The following is a 21,495-nucleotide window of genomic DNA, read 5'->3' as shown; positions in this document are numbered from 1 at the left end:
TCTCACTTCCCAAATAACTTTGTACACATGCTGCATTCTCTCTCTCTCTGTCTCTCTTTCTCACACACACACACACACACACACACACACACACACACACACACAAACAAGTGTATGCACACACCTTTTGCAGCATGTGTGCCATTAATGAAATGACGTGTTATTGATACAGTGTTACAGGGCTGTGATGGGGTGCACAAGCATCTGCAGATTTACTCAACGCTAGAAGTGTTAATGTAGTTGATTTATACAAGTTCATGGAGGATAAAGTGTTTACTGTGTGTATCTTGTTCTAGAGGAAACTAAATTAAACTTGAGTTGAATTGTTAAACTGTAAACTGTCGGGTTTGGAGCTCTTTATTCAACCTAATTTTCATTCCAAAAACCTTTTATACATTTTCTTTTTACATTTTATAAAATATGCCAACTCATAAAGTGACACTACTTCAGCTACATTAAAGCATTTGCTGCGCACGTTTAGCTACACAAAACAGCTGTGAATAAGCTTTAAAACTATGTTAGTCACACAAAGTTAACTAAACAAACCTACAATAAATTAGCTTCAAACTTGCTAGCTACATAGTTAGCTGATTAAACAGTGGTGAGTTATGTGTAAAACGATTAGCTAAATATGATTAACTATACAAAACAACTGTGAATTAGCTTTAAAACTATGTGAACACAAAGATAACTAAACAAAGCTACAATAAATGAGCTTAAAACCTGCTAGCTACATAGTTAGCTACATTAAACAGTAGTGAACTATGTGCAAAATTGTTAGCTAAATACGGTTGACTACACAACAACAGTCAACAACAGTAAATTAGCAACAAAGATGAGTTAGCTATATAAAATTAACCTTTTTGACTCGTTGGGCTTGTTTTTTCCACTTCACAATAGGAGCACTTATAGATAACGAGGGCATGTTTAGCAAGCAAAGATGCACTTTGATCTGTTGAAAAATTTTTATTATATTACAGTGCCGCATTAAAACGTCAGTAATATCTTCTAAATGACCCATTTCATTTACAGCGTTTGTCTAGGTGGTTTGACTGGCTGTAGGCTTCATTTGATGCATCTGGTAGCATGTGGCTAACATATTTGAATTCAGTAATTTAAAAAAGTGTCTACAAGCTACTGTATTTTATTAAAAAGGTAAACATGGAAAGTTTTGAATGGTAAATGAATGGTAAATGGTAATGTAATAAAGGCACTGTACCGATGTCCTAGTGTAGCCCTGTTATGGAAGATTTCACAGCGGAGCATGAAGAGATTGGGTTGGTTTCTCATGCGGTAGCATCTGGAGCCTCCTTTCCAGACCTAATCCCCCCTGCTAATTGCACGGGTTAGCCTTCGATTACCTCCGAGCCGGGTTGTTCTGCTGAACGGCAGGCGAACATGCTGTGAATTAATTGCTTTGGTACACATGTGCTACGCCTCGCTCTTGTGTAAAGACGAAAGGTGTTGTGTCCTAGTTTACAGTAATGGAAGAACGGGAGTGTTTGTCCTCGGTTTTGGAGACCCAGTAGAATGTGATTTCACAGCCGTTGGTTTTCATTATGAAACTGATAATAAAACCTGAAAGCCTGAGAGTCAAGTAGTGGTCACTGTTAAGGGCTGGAGCTGGGCAGCGTGACCTCATTCGAGTGCAAGTCCCTTCTGTGTGTGTGTGTGGTAGAACAACAGTCATAATGATTGGAGTGCACAGGGGCAGCATTGTCCTGGATCCTATAAAGAAAAACTACAGTGGTGATCAGATAAAGCTGGAGATCATCTTTGAAGTCGGTAAAACAGAGCTCCAGACTCTAATAAGAGATCAGAATCTTCCCTTATCTTTGTTTTCTACCTTGCTTATCAGATGATGATTAGAAACTATTCCAGACCAGCTCGAGGTCGATTTCCCCACTAAGCCTCAGGTCACACCGTGCCGATGTGAGCACAGTACTGGAACAACTGGCCTGAGGTCAGCATTAACACCCCTGCCATGACCCCAGGAGTTAATTAAAAGAGATAAGAGCATTAATGAACTCTGGTCGGATCAAAGGCCTGTGGAGGAGTCAGAACAGTGCGGGGAGGGCTGGAGGCGGAGGAGGGTTCATGTTTACCCCAGTCGGGGGCAGTTACTGGGAAGGGAGGAGAACATGCGCCTGCTTTTGTGTGTATGGACGAATGCCATCACTCTTTCAAAGGCCAAGATGAAACAAAGCAGACATCACACGCCCACATCTTACGTAAGCTTCCATAGATTTTATATGCATTGTTGCCCATAAAATTTTACTAAATGATGCTAAATTCTGTTAATGGGCTACATTTTCTACCCATGTTTCCTAAAATATAAAAATATTGGCTGAGTGTAAGTGAGGGAACAGTTAAAAGCAGCAGTTCTGCAGATGTTTTGCTTGTTTATAACTAAATGGTATGAACATAGCAGTGTTAAGGTACCTTAAGCTACACTGTCTTAAAGTGTTACAAGGTGGTACAAGGTACTGAGCTTTCATAAATTAAAAAGCTGATGTATCATGACTTGGCAATAAAGTACCATTTTTTGTACTTTTTGATGGGTGCAGTCAAACTACCTATATTTATATGGGCACAGAGAAGTCACTAGCTGTGCCCATCATATTCACCAACAAACATTAGAAATCCATATCACCAATTTAAATAACATTAGAAAAATGTATACCACCAAAAAAGGACTTTGTGTGTTTGTATAGTGTGTTGTGTGTTTGTGAAAGGTGTGCTGGAGAGGTAGGTCACTTGCATTCACCACAGGGAGGTTGTGGGAATGTCCAGCACAGACTGACCTCACTGTGTCCCTCGCTGCTGGAGGAAAAACTCGTTATCTGAGAAATCTCTGCTAATTACGCCTGCTGCTCGCACACACACACACACACACACACACACACACGTGTGGATGTAAACTAAATTAGTTACAAATAAGGCTATGGTTCACCTCTATGGACGTCTGTTTAAAAAATATTTTTCCTTTAACCAATTTACAGTGTTTATAAACATCAGAATGATTATTAATAGATGAGACACTAGTATGGACGGTTTTGTTAAATCCTTCTTGCTGTGAGGCGACAGTGCTACCCACCAAGCCGCCCTATATGATGCTGTAAGATAAAAAACAGGTCCATATTATTGTATATATCATATATTGGGCAGCTGTTCAAATGTACACAAGGCAGTGGTAGCTCAGCAGTTAAGGTACAGGGCTAGTAATCAAAAAGTTGCTGGTTCAAGGCCCACCACTACCAGGTTGCCACTGTTGGGCCCTTGATCAAGGCCCTTAACCCTCTATTGCTTGCAGTGTATGTGGTCACAATTGTAAGTCGCTTAATGTTTGCTAACTGCCAAAAATGTAAATGTACACCGATCAAGCATAACATAACATAACATAACACACAACACACACTAACACACCACCACCAGGTCAGTGTCACTGCAGTGCTGAGAATGATCCACCACCCAAATAATACCTGCTCTGTGGTGGCCCTGTGGGGGTCCTGACCATTGAAGAACAGGGTGAAAGCAGGTTAAAAAAGTATGTAGAGAAACAGATGGACTACAGTCAGTAATTGTAGAACTACAAAGTGCTCCTATATGGTAAGTGGAGCTGATAAAATGGACAGTGAGTGTAGAAACAAGGAGGTGGTTTTAATGTTATGCATGTGTACATTTAAGTGCATATCAAGTGAGTTCCGGCATTAAAACAATACAATTAACTTAAATGTTTTAGCGTTGTTAGCAGAAAAGATCATGTTATAGAATGAGATAACCCAGACGCAGGTTTTCATATTTGTATTATTAATCCCAGACAATGTCATTTACTTAGAGATAAGAGTGGGTTAGCGGCTGGTCATAAACTGAACATGGCAACAAGTTGGTCAGACTTCATTTGATTCTTATAAATCATGCAGAGTTAGGTCTATAGTTTGGGTCACATCCATTGCTAACAGGTGTATAACTTAAATTCTATGCCAATGGCTTACAGTTTGGCTCTTTCCTGTGCTAACATGACTGTGCCCTGTACACAAAGCGAGGCCCAGAGAGACGTGGTTTGATCGGTTTAGTGTGGAGAACCTTATTCAACACCTTTGGGATGAATTGGAAGTCCAACATCCATGTCAAGCCCTACAAATGCTCTTCCGCAGACACATTAAAAGTCTTGAGGAGAGTCCTTCTATAAGAGTGGAGCCTGTTAGGGCAACTCCATATTAATGACTATGGGTTTGAAATGGGGTTTTCAATAAACATGGTGTCCATATTCTTTTGGCTATGCAGTGTATATGGGTTAAACAATCTATATTGCATTAAGCTTTGATTCTCCTTCTTGCTCTTTCTCTTTGTGACAGAGGCGGTGTGCCAGGCCGTCTCTCAGTGGGATCAGGACGAACATGGGCCTTCATTAGCACTCCCTAATTAGGAACAGATGCAATTTACAGCACGGGGCCCATGCCACACAACACTTCTCTCTCTCTCTCTCTCTCTTTCTCTTTCTGTCTTCTCTCTCACTTCACTGCCTATCAAAGCAGCTTTCTCTCTTTCTGCATTCGCTTTTATTTCCACTTTTTTAAAATACGCTTGTTTCTTTCATTTCACACAATGCTTAAGCTCTGCCAATGGATTCAAATCAGACTCTCAGTTTTAAGCAGCAAGTGCACACACACACACACACACACACACACACGTGTACCTCGGATGGCTTCGTAGCCTCATGTGTAATTAAAATCATTTCCAAGTTCATTACACAAAACCAAGATGCTCCCCGTCCTCATTCTTTCTGTCTCACACACAGACGCGCTCATTTTTTTCAGTTTGCAGCTCTCCAGATCTCACAGATCTTCAAGCCAGTCTAAGAAATGAACAGATCCTTTCATGGGCAGCTCAGACTGGCACGGGTGAAAGTGGTAAACCTGTTTTTATTTCAGGTCTGGATTCATTAAGGAAGTTGCCGTTTCTCATCAGAATCGAGCGTGTGTGGTACTGAGTGGCTCCACAGACATCCCTGTGGGAATTTGAAGGAAATTCCTGGGATTCTTGGGCTGTTTGAAAACAGCATGCATGCTGCTCAGCCACACCTTGGATCCTTACTTAAGCTGCTAATGGAGGAATCGGTTACACTCCGAGCCTGTATTAATAATATTACACAAATCAACGTGTGTGCTCAAGGACGGAGAGCTGGAACGTTCAGAGCGTTTCACAGTGAAGGTCATCGCAGTCATTAGAGACAGTTCAGAGTGAAACACGGTACCACTGTGATGACCCTCATGTTACAAGGTTTTCATTCATCTTTATTTATCTTCCTTAAAAGCTTTATTTAGATCAGGGAAACTTTAACAGGGCGGATTAGCTGAGTTTAGTGTCAACGTTTCTTTCCTTTACTTTTAATAAGTGCTTCATTCATTCACTTACTCACTTGTTTACTTGCTCGCTCGCTCACTCATTCATTTACTCACTCACTTATTCACTCACTCATTCACTCACTCACTAACTTATTAATTCTCTCACTCACTCACTTGATAAGTTACTCACTCACTTGATCACTTACTCGCTTGTGTACTCACTTACTCACCCATTCCTTCATTCACTCACTTACTTGATCACTTACTCGCTTGTGTACTCACTCACTCACTCATTCCTTCATTCACTCACTTACTTGATCACTTACTCGCTTGTGTACTCACTCACTCACTCATTCCTTCATTCACTCACTTACTTGATCACTTACTCGCTTGTGTACTCACTCACTCACTCACTCACTTGATTACTCACTCATTTACTCATTTGATTACTCACTCATTCATTCACTCACTTACTTATTCATTCACTCACTTGATTACTCACTCACTCACTCACATGCTTATTCACTCACTCATTCATTCACTCACTTGATTACTCACTCACTCACTCACATGCTTATTCACTCACTCATTCATTCACTCACTTGATTACTCACTTACTCACATGCTTATTCACTCACTTATTCACTCACTCATTCATTCACTCACTTGATTACTCACTCACTCACTCACATGCTTATTCACTCACTCATTCATTCACTCACTTGATTACTCACTTACTCACATGCTTATTCACTCACTCATTCACTCACTCATTCATTCATTAACTCACTCATTCACTCACTCGTTCATTCATTAACTCACTCATTCACTTACTCATTCATTCACTCACTCGCATATTCACTAACTCATCCACTCAATTGATTATTCACTCACTCATTTACTCACTTATTTAATTGATCACTTACTCAATTGCTCACTCACTCATTCATTTACTAACTCACTCACTCATTTATTCACTCTCTCACTTACTTGATTACTCACTCACTCATTAATTTACTCACTCACTCACAGCTACTTGATTACTCATTCACTCACTCGCTCACTTACTCACTTGATTACTCACTCACTTAATTGATTACTCACTCACTCATTCATTTACTCACTCGCATATTCACCTATTCACTTATTCATTCACTCACTCATTTACTTGCTCATTCACTCACTTACTCACCTAAACGAAACCTGGATAAGGCTCATCCTGCCTTTATGAAATTGAAGCACAAATGATCAGAAGTGAAATTTAAACACAGGTTTACAGGTGCTGTGTCTAATTTACTCTGAGGACTGAGTTACCTTGTTAGGAATTATGGGAATTTATGGGAAAATTGGGAAATTACAGGAATATCCTGATTAAGAACCTAATTTAAGGAGTTTAAAAGCAAACTAAGTTACATTTAAGTTTATTCAAAGGATTTTATAAGCATTTTGTAAAATTCTCTGGACAACCAGAAAACGTTCAGACTGAACTGAGGAATCAGAAGTAAAATGTTTACAAAATGTTCTGCTAACCTTAAAACGTTCGCCTGGAAAATCCAGAGCAGGCAGATAAAAACCCTGCTGTAATAAAATCTCTATCCTCCACACCTGCTACCCCCCGAAAAAAAAAGAACTGTGGAAATATTCCTCTCGAAAGCTGCCTGCAACTGCACACTAATGACACTCATTAAAAGAGCCAGCAAGGTCACTTCAGTTGCACCAGCCGCTCATTTTTCCTGCCAACAGCCCTCCAAAACAACTCTGTCATGGAAAAAGCAGTTATTTAGAGGTTGTCCGGTTGGTTCGCTCATGCTGGTGCCAGCGTGCCAACATGGCAGCCACCTTACCCTTCCCCTGCCTGCCCGTTCTCAATCCCTGTGCTCGGTTTCCCCTAAGCTCTAACAGCAGCCTAGACACAATATCCCTAATTATCCCTTTAAAGTGAGGAGCTCGAGCCAAAGGCCCCTAATTAGGCACCTAAAAATAAAGAGGGGACTTTATAGGGGCCGTGGGCAGTTTGGGGAATGTTTTAATGAGGAGGAGGGGGGTGGCTGGTGGAGTGGAGAATAATGTTACATTCATTTGTTGATTTCAACTGCTACGCCCCGCGACTCCCTGTCCTCCTTCATTTTCTCCCTCTCTCTGTTACTTCGTCCTCACCCCCATGCTGCCCGCTGACCTTCCAGAGGAACTGAATGTTGTGCTGCTGCAGTTTCATTGTGAGAACGTTTATATGGTGCTGGATTAGACCATCTCAAGGTTCTTTTTAGTGCTTCCATAGGCCCTCTGTAGGCTACGAAGCATAATTTGCAATTAAGTGAAGGCTTTTGCTGGAGAGCCTTGGGACTAGTTGGTATCAAACAAACGTTTTTAGCCTTTTATGCTTATTTCTGCTTCCATATGAAGCTAATCAGCATGGTGCAATCTAGATCAGAGGTTCTTTTATCTTTTGCTGTTTTAATTTGCATTGTGCAAATTTGGCTATACAGAGGAACCTCGATTTAACGGACCTCCATTTAACGGAAGACCAAACGCTGTAATCACAGCAATCTACGACCAAATGTACAATCATGTCTGTTGCTGTGAATGTGATGTTTGTGTGTTGGGTGTCACTTTCTCTACACTATTGTAAAGTTAGAATCTGGCTCATTCTGTATCTCTCTACCTTGTGCGTGCTTTTTCCTGATAGTCCTAGCTTTTATTAGTGGAAACGTTTAATGCTTATGGAACTTCCAGATGCCCGCTGTCATGCCGTTTCCCCTCCTTCCATGTTTACTGTATTGCAGGTGTGAGCTCTGTGTATATCAGTCTTGCAAAGGGATGTAATTTAGGAATGGTTCTAATCCGACAGAAACAGCCCGGAGCTCCAGTGCTGGCCCCACTTCTCTTGCGCAAGAGCTAATGAAGGTTAAGGCCTGGACAGACTGAGTTGATTTACCCAAATACACTGTGGTTTAAAGTACAATTTCATCAGCTTCCCATAATCAAAATGTTCTGCAAAACCACAGTATGATTTAGCTTGATGACCCTGGCTCCTGGTAAATCGCTGGGGGAACTTCCTGGTAGATAATCAGAACTAGGAATGAGGATGGTATTTACACCATTGTAAAATACATAGTAGTGTGTCTGATTTAAGCAATTCTGCAATGAAATGTGTGCTAAGAACATTAAGGGTAATATAAGTGCTGGTTAACTTTGTTTCTTAAAATGACTCGAAGCACTTTGCAGCAGCATCTGTAAATAAAATCAGGTTGCGTGCATAAAACTGTCACAGAAAACACCTGTAAACTGGTAACAGGGCTATTACAGATGTTTTTTGCACTCAGGTGGTGTTTTTCTATTGTACAAGTCCCTAAGCAAGGGCTACAGGCTAGCACACACCTTCTCTGACACATGTGTAGCAGCTGGACACATTTTTAGTGGTGGAGTCTCAGGGCAATCTCACCACCCCTGCTGACAGCTCAACAAGACAGCAAAAGTCGCAGTCATAGCGGCAAGGAGGTGCTCGTCATTCAATTGTCCCTCCTTCAGACTCTCCCATTAGTGCCTGTTGAGTGTTTTGACAGGTAGTATTAGTCTACTGTGCCACCAAAATGCCCGGGTTATTATAGTTAATCAAGGTTTAAAAATACAAACATATACAGTGGTACCTTGTAACTCGACATCCCCTACACTCAAAATCTTTGAAACTCGAAATATATGCCCGTTAACTCGACGTGTGTGCGACTCTCGCTTTACTCAGCACTCGGCTTGAGCTGTGTGGTTAAACGTCATCAAAGTGCGACTATGAGAATCTGCATTTTTGTGGAATAACCATCAGATCCACTCTAAAACCACCACATGTACCTGTGTTGAGCTGGATTTTCCTCACTGTTTCACTTTTAAACTTGTGTTACAGCTCAGGGTGCTGAGAAATTGTGAGAACCAGCTTTTCCGAGGGTCTAAAACACTTATTGTTAAAAAAAAGCTTAATGTGACTTAAAATTTAATGTATTAAAAGAACGACATAGGAGCACTAAACTTCTCTCCACTAAAAAAAAAGTCCTCGCTCGTTGTTTTAGTACAATAAGTCACGTTAAGCTTTGTGCACTTCCACATTTCTTAGGAAATAATGACACAGCTGGCGCTTCTCATGTAAATGTGCCATTACTGAACTGGCTAAGGAATACGGAATTCCAGGATCAAGCATCTTCACAATTAAGAAGCGTAAGGAAACAATAAAGAAGTAAAAGTTAAGTGCAGGTTTGTTGTTTTTTAGTGTTTTTTATATTATATTTGTGTTATTTTCAGTGTATAAGTGTCAAAAACAACCCCATTATTTTACATAAGCCTAAAATATGGAACGCATTAATAGGTTTCCCATACATCCTTATGGGAAAAAATACCTTGAAACTCGATGCCTTTTAAACTCGACGCCACTCCCAGAACCAACTGACGTCAAGTTTCAAGGTACTGCTGTACTTACTCTTTATTACAGCTCTATACAGTAATGCAGTAATGTGTTCTGACTTAAAAATCACTGACTGTGCCTTTAAAATGCACTAAAAGCTTCTGTACAAATGAACATGTTTTTCTTCAGTCGTAGTGGAAGTAGAGCTTGAACAGAGGTCAGATAAACGATCTTTGAGATTTGCTTGAACTCTTGCTTTTACACAGCTGATGTCGACTGACCCTGAGATTTCAAAGATTAGTTTAGAAGACTCTGCGGTCTCAACCATGTGGGTCCGGTATCAAGGTCTCTCTCTGTGAACGGACAGATGAGAGGTGTGTGGTGGGTAGAGGCAATAAAGGTGTTAAACCCTGATATTGAAATGCGGTGTTGCAGCTGCTGGGTGGTTTCAATAAAACCGGTTTAAAGTGAGTGTAGGTGAGGCTTCACTTACAGCACTGGAGCTAATTGGCAATAAATGAGTCCATCTGGTTTCATTTAAAGTTTGCAAAGGCAGCAGGAGGTTTCTGTGTGTACGACTGTGTGTGTGTGTGTGTGTGTGTGTGTGTGTGTGTGTGTGTGTGCGTGTATGTGGAGGGGCCCATACACATGTGCCTGAACAGCGTGGTCAGTAAAGTGAATGTGAGGGGGTGTATTCCTAACTGAGCAGTAAGCCCACTCAGAGTCTTGGAGATCTAATCTTCTTCAGTCCGTATAAAGCAGAGGTCCGGTGAGGACGGCATTGCTTTCAGAGTGGCGAGATTTGTTGCTTATTGAATGTCAGGACGCTTTTCTGTACCGCTGTCACCTTCGGCTCGGGGGACCGTGGAACTCTCTGAATTAACTTGGCATCAGTATTGACTGTGAACGCTCTACACAACAACGAAAAATTGAAAAGTGAACTGAACTTATTCATGAGCTGACCTTTCAAAAATCCCACTGCATGCAAAAGCACAGACCCACACAGCAGAACGTTTTCAGTGGTATCTCAACATGCCACTTATTTAAGTCACTCAAGACTTTTGTACAGGTTTTGTTTGTTGGTCTGGTCAGTTTTTAAATTTATCACTGCAACAGTTTTGCTGCATTTGTTTGAAAAACACTTAATATCCTATCATAGAATATCAACTAATGTTGAATGTGTTACAGGAAAGTGTTCAGTGTTCATATGTTATAAAATATAAGAGAGAGTTGTATTTCATAATGCCTATACAGGCAGGATTGATGTAATAGTGGGTAGGCGGCAAAACCAGGAGCTTTTAACGTCTGTACCTTTTGAATGTGTTGCATATGATTCTTTGGATTACAAAAATATTCTTTACCGAGTCACTATATATACTGACGAGGCATAACATTATGACCACTGACAGGTGAAGTGAAAAACACTGATTATCTCTTCATCACGGCACCTGTTAGTAGATATATTAGGCAGCAAGTGAACATTTTATCCTCAAAGTTGATGTTAGAAGCAGGAAAAATGGGCAAGCGTAAAGATTTGAGCGAGTTTGACGAGGGCCAAATTGTGATGGCTAGACGACTGGGTCAGAGCATCTCCAAAATGGCAGGTCCAAGGAAGGAACAGTGGTAAATTGGCAACAGGGTCATGAATGTCCAAGGCTCATTGATGCACGTGGGGAGCAAAGGCTGGCCCGTGAGGTCCGATCCAACAGACGAGCTACTGTAGCTCAAACTGCTAGGGTTAATAATGATTCTGATTGAAAGGTGTTAGAATACACAGTGCATCGCAGTTGCAGGGCTGTTTTGGCAGCAAACGGGGGACCAACACAATATTAGGAAGGTGGTCATAATGTTATGCCTGATCGGTGTGTATATATATTACTTTTGAATTTGGCCCTCCACCAGAGAGTACATTTTATATAAAGTCAGCTAGCAGTTAATTACTAGGCTAATAAATAAGAGATGCTCAACTTTACATCTCAACTGTGGTCAACTAAACTGTCTGTGCCCGAGGGAGGAAGGTCAACAAGGTTCCTTACTGCTGCTTTAAATGCAATCTTTGCTACCTGGCTGAGGCACCTTCACTACCTGTGTGGGATTCATGGACGAGGATAGCGTGACTGTCTGTATATAATAATAATAATATAATATATTAGACTTCTTTTCCAGAGTGCAGGTCTGAAGGCCACTAGAAGGTGCTTTGTTTGGCAACCCAGTGGTTGAGAAACCATGCTGTTCTGTGTCCGACATGCAAAGTGAGTTTGGTGGACAGTGTGTGTGTGTGTGTGTGTGTGTGTGAGAGAGAGAGAGAGAGTTTCAGCATGTGTGTTCGCAGACCAGTGGTTATTTTCTTTAGTCGGTCAGCTCAATCAGGCCCTGTGTGTTTGCGCAGCTTGTTAATCAGCGCGAGTGTGATTACCCCTGAGCCAGGCTGATCAAACGCTCCCGCCCCCCTCCCTTCTCTCTCCTCTCTCCCTCTTTACCTTCCTCCATGCTCTCCTTCACCCTTCACACCATCACTCCATCTATGCACTCATTCATCCATCTATCCGTCCATCCGTTGTGCCAAACATCCACTTGCAAATTACGGACTTTCTGAAAATGCTCCACCTAGAAGAGAATGCGAGTAAATGCATTCTAACAAACATGCACGTCTAGACTGGGCATCATAATTTAAGTAAACAGCATAAAACAAATGGCACAGTGCACTAACTCACTAACTAACTTTTAATCCATCTATACATCTATTTATTCATGCATCCTGGCCTCCATTCATCACCAAACTGCCAAGAAGACGAAGAAAGAAAGTTGATCACACACTATATAGACAAACATGGTCAGACTTGGTATTTTAAATTAACCAGTTCAAGAAATCCAGTTACTGTTAACTATAGCAGATAAATAGAATTCACACATCTGCATTTACATTTTGTTCATTATGAACAACAATACACCCAGAGTGTTAAAAATGAAACACCACAGAAAAAACAACATGCTCATCATCTCAAAATATGTTTTTATAATGCTACTGAAATGATGCTGTGTGAAGAAATAAAATGTACATGCTTTAAATAAAGAAAATAATGATAATAGAAAAGAAAAAGACATAGCACACCAACACCAATAACCTCAAACACACTGTAAAACATGGCGGAGGATGCACCATGATCTTATTCTGCTTAGCAGATCATTTGCTTCTGCCCTTATGTCCTTTTTGATCACTCCTTTTTTGTTCTTTTTTGTCCCACTATCCTTGCACCAATGCACAACATTTCTGGCTTTTTAAAAGTGCTACAACTAGAGAAGAATTAAGAGGAGCACACTGTACTGCAAACCAGCAGCTCAAACAAACTGGCATTATTGAACAGCACTGTGTTCCTTAATTTACTGTGCACAAATGCTGGATTGTTCCTTATTTCAGGTTCTCTTGTTTGCCTTGCGCATTCAACCTTTTTTATTTATTTAATTAACACTGTTGTTAAAAAAACTCAATAAAATTTAAATTACAAACACTTCACATATTAGTATAAAAGCTGTCAACATTAAAAACAATAAGAAATTTATTTTCATTTTTCTAGTTATAAAATATTAAATTGTTCTGTAACTTTTAGTCTACAATTTTAAGTACTGAAACTAAATCATAAGAAGTTGGTAGATTTTTTTTTCCTGATATTTTTTAGATGACCAGTAAGTTTGAATATTTACTTCTTTAGTGTGGCAGGGTTGGTGCTGGTGCTCAGGGCCAATCTTCATCCTCATATATCACGCTGGTTGTGTGTCAGTATGTCAACAAAAGCTAAATTTATCTGAGCAGCACAAGGTCCTTATAACTATTGTTTGAAAGGTAATATAATGGTGACCCTACACTTCATGTTGCTAGGGCTTAGTTTGTGAAGTCCAAAGACTGAATACCTTTAGGTGTTAGGATTTATGGTGGTGACATCAGGTCAAGGTAAGAGTTAATGTTTACTTGTCTGCCACTAGAGGGCATTGCTAGTGTCAAAGTGTTTTTTATCCAGAAAATCGCTTCACCAGTGTGGTTTCGTAGACAAAGTTCACGTGCTTGACTTGCCTGACAGCAGTCCAGATTTGTCACTTATTAAAAATGTATGGCACATCATGAGGAGAATCAAACAACGGCAAACAAAGACTGTTGGGTACCTAAAGCAAGAATCATTTTTAAAACTGCAACAAAATGTAGTTGCTTTTATAGCAGATGTGGATGTGTACAAGACAAGTAGCAGAGGTGCCATGGGTGCTAAATCATCCCCAAATTTTAAAATTTTTTGGACCCATTTTAAAATGCCCTTTGTGATTGATGATGGATGTATTAGTTTACCCAGTGTACCCAGTGTTTCCTATATTTACTGTGAACCTGTTATTAAAGAAGATCAAACTAATAATTAAATCAGTGACATAAATGCTTAGCTATAACTAAAAACAGAACTACATGAGTGAGAAAATGAAAAGAGAGAAGAAGCTTGCTTGATTTGCATAAGCTGAGACTCGATAGTAATGAGCTGTAAGAGGTAATTAGTTGGTGACTAAGGTTAAAAGAGGAGCTCATGCTCATTACAGAAAAGAAAAAGAGCTTGGGTCAGGAAACTAATAGCCCAGCGGGGGTGCAGGATGAGGTTGGGCCGAATGTTTCGAGTTTAGCTGAAGAGTGAGGAGACAGAGAAGTGATGATACAATCTATCAGCTAGTTAACACATCATGTGCTCATGATCTTTCTTCTCAGGTTGGACAGAATACAACCCCAGTTCTAAAAAAGCTGGGACCATAGAAAAATGTAAATATAAATAGATGGAAATTATTAGCAAATCCTTTTATGACCTGTATGTAATACGGAATTGCATATGTGGCCCATCTGTTGCTCTGTACAATAAAGATTGTAACCTACTATGGGAACACAGGTATTGGAAGATTGACTGATGGAACAAATTCTGTTTTCTCAATAAAATATGGACATTCAAGCACATGTGCATTGTTCACCAAGGGAGGAGATGGCACCAGGATGCACTATATGAGTATCCACCTCGTAACATTCAGAATTTTAAATTTGGACTTTAAATTTGATGACTGCAATTCAAGGTCTCCATTATTAATTTTGAGCTTAATGCTCCACACATTTACAATGAGAAACAAGACTGGACTGCAGACAGGCCAGTCTAGCACCTGTACTCCGTTATTATGAAGCCATGCTGTTGTACCACATGCAAAATAAGGCTTAACATTGTCTTGCTGAAACAAGCTGGGGTGTACCTGAAAGATACATACATGTACATGTTTTTGTCCTCCTCTTCAGCATCTTCATGCCATAGGCACTAACACACTTTTATACCAGGTCAAACACTGGCTTTTGAACTTTCCACTGGTAACAATTAGGAAGGTACTTGTCCTTCATGACCCATCTGAAGTGGACTCATCAGACCACAGCACACATTTTCACACATTTTCACACAATGTCAGATGAATTTAGGCCAAGAAAAGTCTGTGGCATTTCTGGATGTTGTTGATTAGAGTCTAACATTGCATTTAAAGATGCAGCAACAGCATTTTGTTGTTATTTACATTTTACCTGATGCTTCTACTATGACTAAGATAGATTCGGTTCACCATTCTGCCTAGTGTGCTTTTAAAAAATATTATAATTAAAATGTGTATTGAATAGCTAAAAATAAAAATCTTCAACATTAATTATATTAAAATTGTTTGATTTTAAATTATGTATATAATTAGACTTATAAGACGTACGTTTAAGGCATTGCGTGCTACTTGAGCCAGTGTACAATTCAAGTTCAGGTTCTTATCTTATAATGCCTGTTGTGTAGATGACAATTGCCATGTTTATTCAATACAAGAAACTTTCCGAAAGGTCCTTGCACACATCCTCCTGAACTGCCAGTTATTCAAATAGGCCACAGAAGAGGAAAAAAAGCACGGAAAAATGACCAGCCGTCGTGTTTTCCTTCCAGTCTGTAGGGAAACCGGACGTTGTGTTTGGGTTGCGCATTGATAGCGGCGCTTATCAAACCTCCGTCTCTTTTTCTTCCTCCTTCCACCTCTCTTCCGACCTCCGGCACAGGAGGAAGGTTATGATGTCAGACCACTGCCGGATAAAAAAAGTAAATAAGAGCGATAAAGAGAGAGCATGGCGGAGATTTAGAGAAATAAATGCAGTTAAAGGTTTACATCTTTTTTATGATTTTAATGATTTCTGCAAACATTATTTTCTATGACTGATGGTGTTGGTGTTTACATAATTTCATCCTACTTTCTGCTTGCCCCCTCCGCCCATTCCCAGACATAACCTGGAACTCGGTTGTTGTGTGCTAACGTAATATCCTTCTGCGCTACCCGAGCAGCAGGATGTTTCCTGTTTGTTTTGCAGTACAGGAAAAAGTGTCAGTTCAAAAATTGGGTTTGATCCATGTCTTCAGTCATGGTCTGTCAGAAGTTTTGTTTTGCAGTCTGTCCTGCAAGCCTGACCAGGATGATGGATGGAATAAATGAATGAATGTTAGTCCATTATACACTGTAGATGCAATGCAGCTCAAAAGGAACAGTCACATTTAGCTTTTTTAATAACAGAAAAGACAAAAGGTCTAAAGGTCAAAAGGCCAAAGCTTTAAAAAGTAAACTGGTTGGACAGTTAATGGAATTGTGTCTGTAATTACTAGACTCTCTGACTTTTTCTTTTCAATGTTTTTAAGAAAAAATACTCACGTTACACAGGCCTCTATTAATCCACCCTTTCCTCTCTAAATGTGACTGTCCCCTTTATGAAAAAGCAGAATGACAAAAAAAAAGGAAGAAGAACAGTGCCAGAAGAAGGAATGGTCATGTTTGATTCTGTGCACTGCCAGGAAATGAGAGTTGTAACAGAATGCTGTGTGGTGCTGATGCCGGAGGGCAAAACCCAAAACCTCCAATTCAACAACTAACTCTTTCTCTCACTCCCACCCCCCACCTCCTACGCACTCATCTTCCATATCTGGATTTGCCCCACCACCATTAGGTCTAGCTCAGATCCCCCTGTACTCCCCACCTAAACAGGAAATGAAAACCATTTTAAAATCATTTGAAAACCACAGGGGCTTGAAATAGGGAAATAATCAGTGTAGGAGGAGCAGAAAAAAAGAGAGAGAGCAAGACCTGGTAAACGGACATCACCAAAATAATTCTCTGTAATCTGAAAGAAACCCTTTCAGTGACTTTTCACTTTTCTCCATCAATTTGTCAATCACAAGCTAAATCTCATCACAGGTGGCCACCAACAGACCTCTGATGCCCTCGCTTCCGTCACCACACAGGTATGACCCTGTCCTGACCTTAAACAAAAAGGTGCCACCTAGGGGGCGCTCTCTGCTTTTTCTTCTCCGATAAGATCTACTCTGACATTTTCTTTGGTGCACAATCTAAAAAAGTGCAGGAGCCTGTCATTGCAGTAAAGCACCTCAAAAGCCAAAAAGCAATCTTTCTCTCTCCGGACAGAATATGGGCAGTTCAGACGAGAGATTAGACCTGCCAGACTTAGATTAGACTTGAAGAGTTTTGTGTAACACAAGGTACACTGGGTAAAAGCATCTGACCTTGAGGATTTTAAATATACAAATATACATGAATACATTTTCCAGGTTAAACAGGACAGAGTTTAGATTAAAATTTTCCCTCCAGCAGGCTAACATAGGCTAACATACCTGCTCAGCGTAGCATGATTCCTATTCCAGCATGACTGTGCCCCTGTTTGCCATGCAAGAACCATAAAGATCTGATAAATTTGGAGTGGAAAAACTCCAGTAACTTACACAGACCCCTAACTTCAACACCACAGAACACCCTTGGGAAAAATGGAAGTTTAATTACAAGATTCACTTTAATTAGAAGTTTTGATTATGTTATAGACAGTGGGTCATTTTAATGTCCTCACTTGGACCTAACATGCAAACTCTATACAGAAAGGACCCGGACCGCCCCACCTGGGGATCGAACCCGGGACCTTCTTGCTGTGAGGCGACAGTGCTGCCCTTGAGCCACCATGCCACCCTATAGTCTGATATGAAGGCATTAGGATGTCACATTTGCATGTGAGCTGCATCCTAATACACACCTAATTAACAGAAATGTAAAATCATTGTGCATCTTGTGATTGGTTACATTTTGTCTTCCACCCCTGTTTGTATTTTCTTTAACTTAGAATTCCTTCGGCAGCCAAAGTGGGTTTTAAGTGGGTACTCTGTTTGTTCTCTACCTTTTAAATGATACCAAAGATGAGCTTGCTTCTATAAAATGTCATAGGTTTAGGTGGATGAGTGGGTGATGCCCTTCGATTGATTTACAGCCTGTCTGGGGTGTTTGATTGCTGTCAGCCCCAGCAAAATCCTGACCAGGTTAAAGCAATAAGTGAAAAACAATAAATATTGTACTGTCCGTTTCAAGAATGTAAGGAAAGACTAATGAAAAATCAATGAATGAACCCACATTTTTTCATTTTTAAACTTGGACGTAAAAGAAGGGTATCCAGAGAAAACCAACACAGACCAGAAGACTGTCTAGAGGTGGAAGTGAGACATTTACATTCAGCACTTAGCAGACGAATTTATCCAAAAGACTTACAGCAGTGTGACAGTACACTGCCGAAGCAGTTGAGGGATACGGGTCTTGCTCAAGGGCCTAACCGCGCCAACCTGGCATTGGTGGGGCTTGAACCAGCAACCTTTTGATTACTAGTCCAGTGCCTTAACCACTAGGCTACGACTGCCCAAGACCCATGTCTTTATTACCCATTTAAGTGTTAATAAAATGAATCTGTGAAGTTGAGTATTATTCCGACATAACAAGGTGCACTACAGACAGGAATAAAACACTGAAATTCAGCCCGTCAGTGCAGCTCGACTCATTCAGCTCATTCAGAGACTCGTTCCTCATGTGATCCGCCGCTGCCTCCTGGTGGTCAAATAAACGCCTCATTACCCCTCAGAATCATAATTGCCCTCCAGTCCATCACGCCCTGCTGTTTTCGCGCCTGACTGCTGAATGTGATGGCGCTGACTGACGCCTCCTATGGTTTCAGTAATATGGTTTAGCTTCAGCTAGCATTACAAACCCCGCCGGTAAGGACTTCCAAACTGTCTGTGTCTGAGGGACTCGTCGAGCCAAAAAGAAATATATAAATAAAATCTGGAAACAAATAGGGAAGGACGAAAGTGTAACAATAGAAAACATGTCAGAGAGTTTCATTTTAATAAGAGAGTTTTAGGTTTTAAGATTTTTAGTAGACACTGGGAGAACCCAAAGAAGTACATTTACATTTTCGGCATTTAACAGACAGTTTTATCCAAAACAACTTACAGTACTATGACAGTATATTGTCTAAGCAATTAAAGGTTAAGGGCCTTGCTCGAGGGCCCAACAGTGGCAAGCTGGTGGTGGTGGGGCTTGAGCAACCTTTTGATTATTAGTCCAGTACCTTAACTCACTAAGCTACAACTGTCCTATTATCTTCATGGTTGCCCCCATTAACATTTTCAGCATTTTGCTGACGCTTTTATCCAAAGCAGCTTACAATACTGTGACAGTTTACAATATAAGCAATTGAGGATTAAGGGCCTTGCGCAAGGGCCCAACAGAGGCAACCTAGTAGTAGTGGTGGGGCTTGAACCAGTGACCTTTCAATAACTAGACATGTACCTTAACCACTAGGCTACAACTGTCCCATGTAGACACCTGAAGAACTGCAAACAGTGACCGAAAATGAGGATTGAGTTCAGGTCCTCAAAACCTTTGGTGTGCCACAGTTCCCTAGCAGTTTAAAAACGTCTCTAAAGCAGTTAATCAGGACAATTACAACTGAGGTAAAGATATAATAATAATAATAATAATAATAATAATAATAATAATGACCGTTCTGTACTTGATTAACAGTGCACTGTTTAAAAAACTTATATTCTCACTGACACTGTGTGAGGAATCATCTCCAGGTATCAATTCCATCCTGACAACAGAATCGATTCCATAGCCTTTATCGGTTCCACATTCAATGAATAATATATTAGCTTTTTGTCTCCCTAAATACTCCACTGTAATACACAAACAACAGTAATCTGATAGTATTTAAATCAGTGTTGTGCTTTATATTTGGCAAGCTCTTCTTTTCTGCTTTGTGTTTTATTTGTTGAATTTAAGAAGTGAAAAATTGTAGAATCAACTGACTGAACTGACTCGTTAAATCAATTTTAAAGTTGAATAAATTCCAAAATCTCTGGATTTAGACATTTCTGGGGGACAGATGGCGCGCAGTTCTGCCCGAGTGCTGCCAGCTACAGGGGGCAGATCTGTACCAAACTGACTGACAGCTCAGGTCCAGGGACAAACTGAGGTCTCATATCCGGACAAAAAATGCCAAAAGGCTGTGAAGAGTCAGAACATAATACATTTATTAAAAACTTGAAGAAATAACCCAACATATTTAATCTAATCAGCAGCTCGGTGGATTGGTGCACTGTCGCCTCACAGCAAGAAGGTCCTGGGTTTGATTCTCAGGTGGAGGGGTCCCGGTCCTTTCTGTGTGGAGGTTGTATGTTCTCCTCGTGTCTGCGTGGGTTTCCTCCCACAGTCCAAAGACTTGCAAGTGAGGTGAATTGGAGATAGAAAATTGTCTGTGACTGATGAACCTTGTGTAACCAGTAACTAACTGTCATGAATGTAACTAAATGTGTAAAACATGACGTTAAAATTCTATTAAATAAATAATAAGTAAAACAGGTACGAATAAAATCATGTTCACTACATGAACTACATAAACCGGACATGAACCATCAGCTTATTAAACATTCAATTCCAAAACCATGGGTATTATTTCGGGTCCAAAAAATTTAAATTCTAACTAAGAAAACGGCCACCCTGCCGCCCCTAATGTTTTGACTTAAAATACTATTATTAAAAAAAACAAATCTTACATTAATACTTATTTAAATGACTTTCTTGAATTTGTTAATACAACAGAAGTTACTAATGCTCCAGAGACTTACTGGATCATATATAATGTTTTGTCCCTGTGGCCTTCATTATAACAAAATAATCATGTTCATTAGCTCATTTAGAGAGTGTAACAATAACATCTGCCTCCAAGACTGAAACTATAGTGAGGGTTTCATCTAATGTCTTCCCATCATTTGCCGTTCAGCGTGGTTTATATAAGGCTCAGATATTAGTGGAGGCAGCGGTAATGTAATATAGAATTTGGCAGCACTGCAATACCTACAGGCAATACATTGGAAACAGATATGAGTTACATTATATTAGATTATTTTATGGTGGCTAATTTATGTGGATTGAGGACACATCAGAATCAGAATCAGAATCAGAATCGGGCTTTATTGGCCAAGTATGCTCACACATACAAGGAATTTGTTTTTGGTTACACAGATGCTTGCAGTGCACGAAAAATACAATACAGACAATCTTATTCACACAGCTCACTCTCTCTCTAACACACACATTCATACCTGTAAACATAGAAAACATTGTAAACATTTAGCATGTGCAATTTACATTGTGCAAGGTGCAGTTTTGTGCAATATAAAAACTATAGAAAATATAAAAATATATAAATATGAAATGGAAGTAAAGGTGAAAATCCTGTGTATGCCATTACATAAATGAAATAGGTAGTTTTTGATGTGCAAGTGTCCCGAGTATTAACAGTACAGTAGTGTTCAATTGTTCATGAGCGTAATGGAGTTTGGATAAAAGCTTCTC

This window comes from Trichomycterus rosablanca, chromosome 26, assembly GCF_030014385.1.
Source record: "Trichomycterus rosablanca isolate fTriRos1 chromosome 26, fTriRos1.hap1, whole genome shotgun sequence".
NCBI lineage: Eukaryota > Metazoa > Chordata > Actinopteri > Siluriformes > Trichomycteridae > Trichomycterus > Trichomycterus rosablanca.
Note: the sequence above shows the minus strand (reverse complement) of the source record.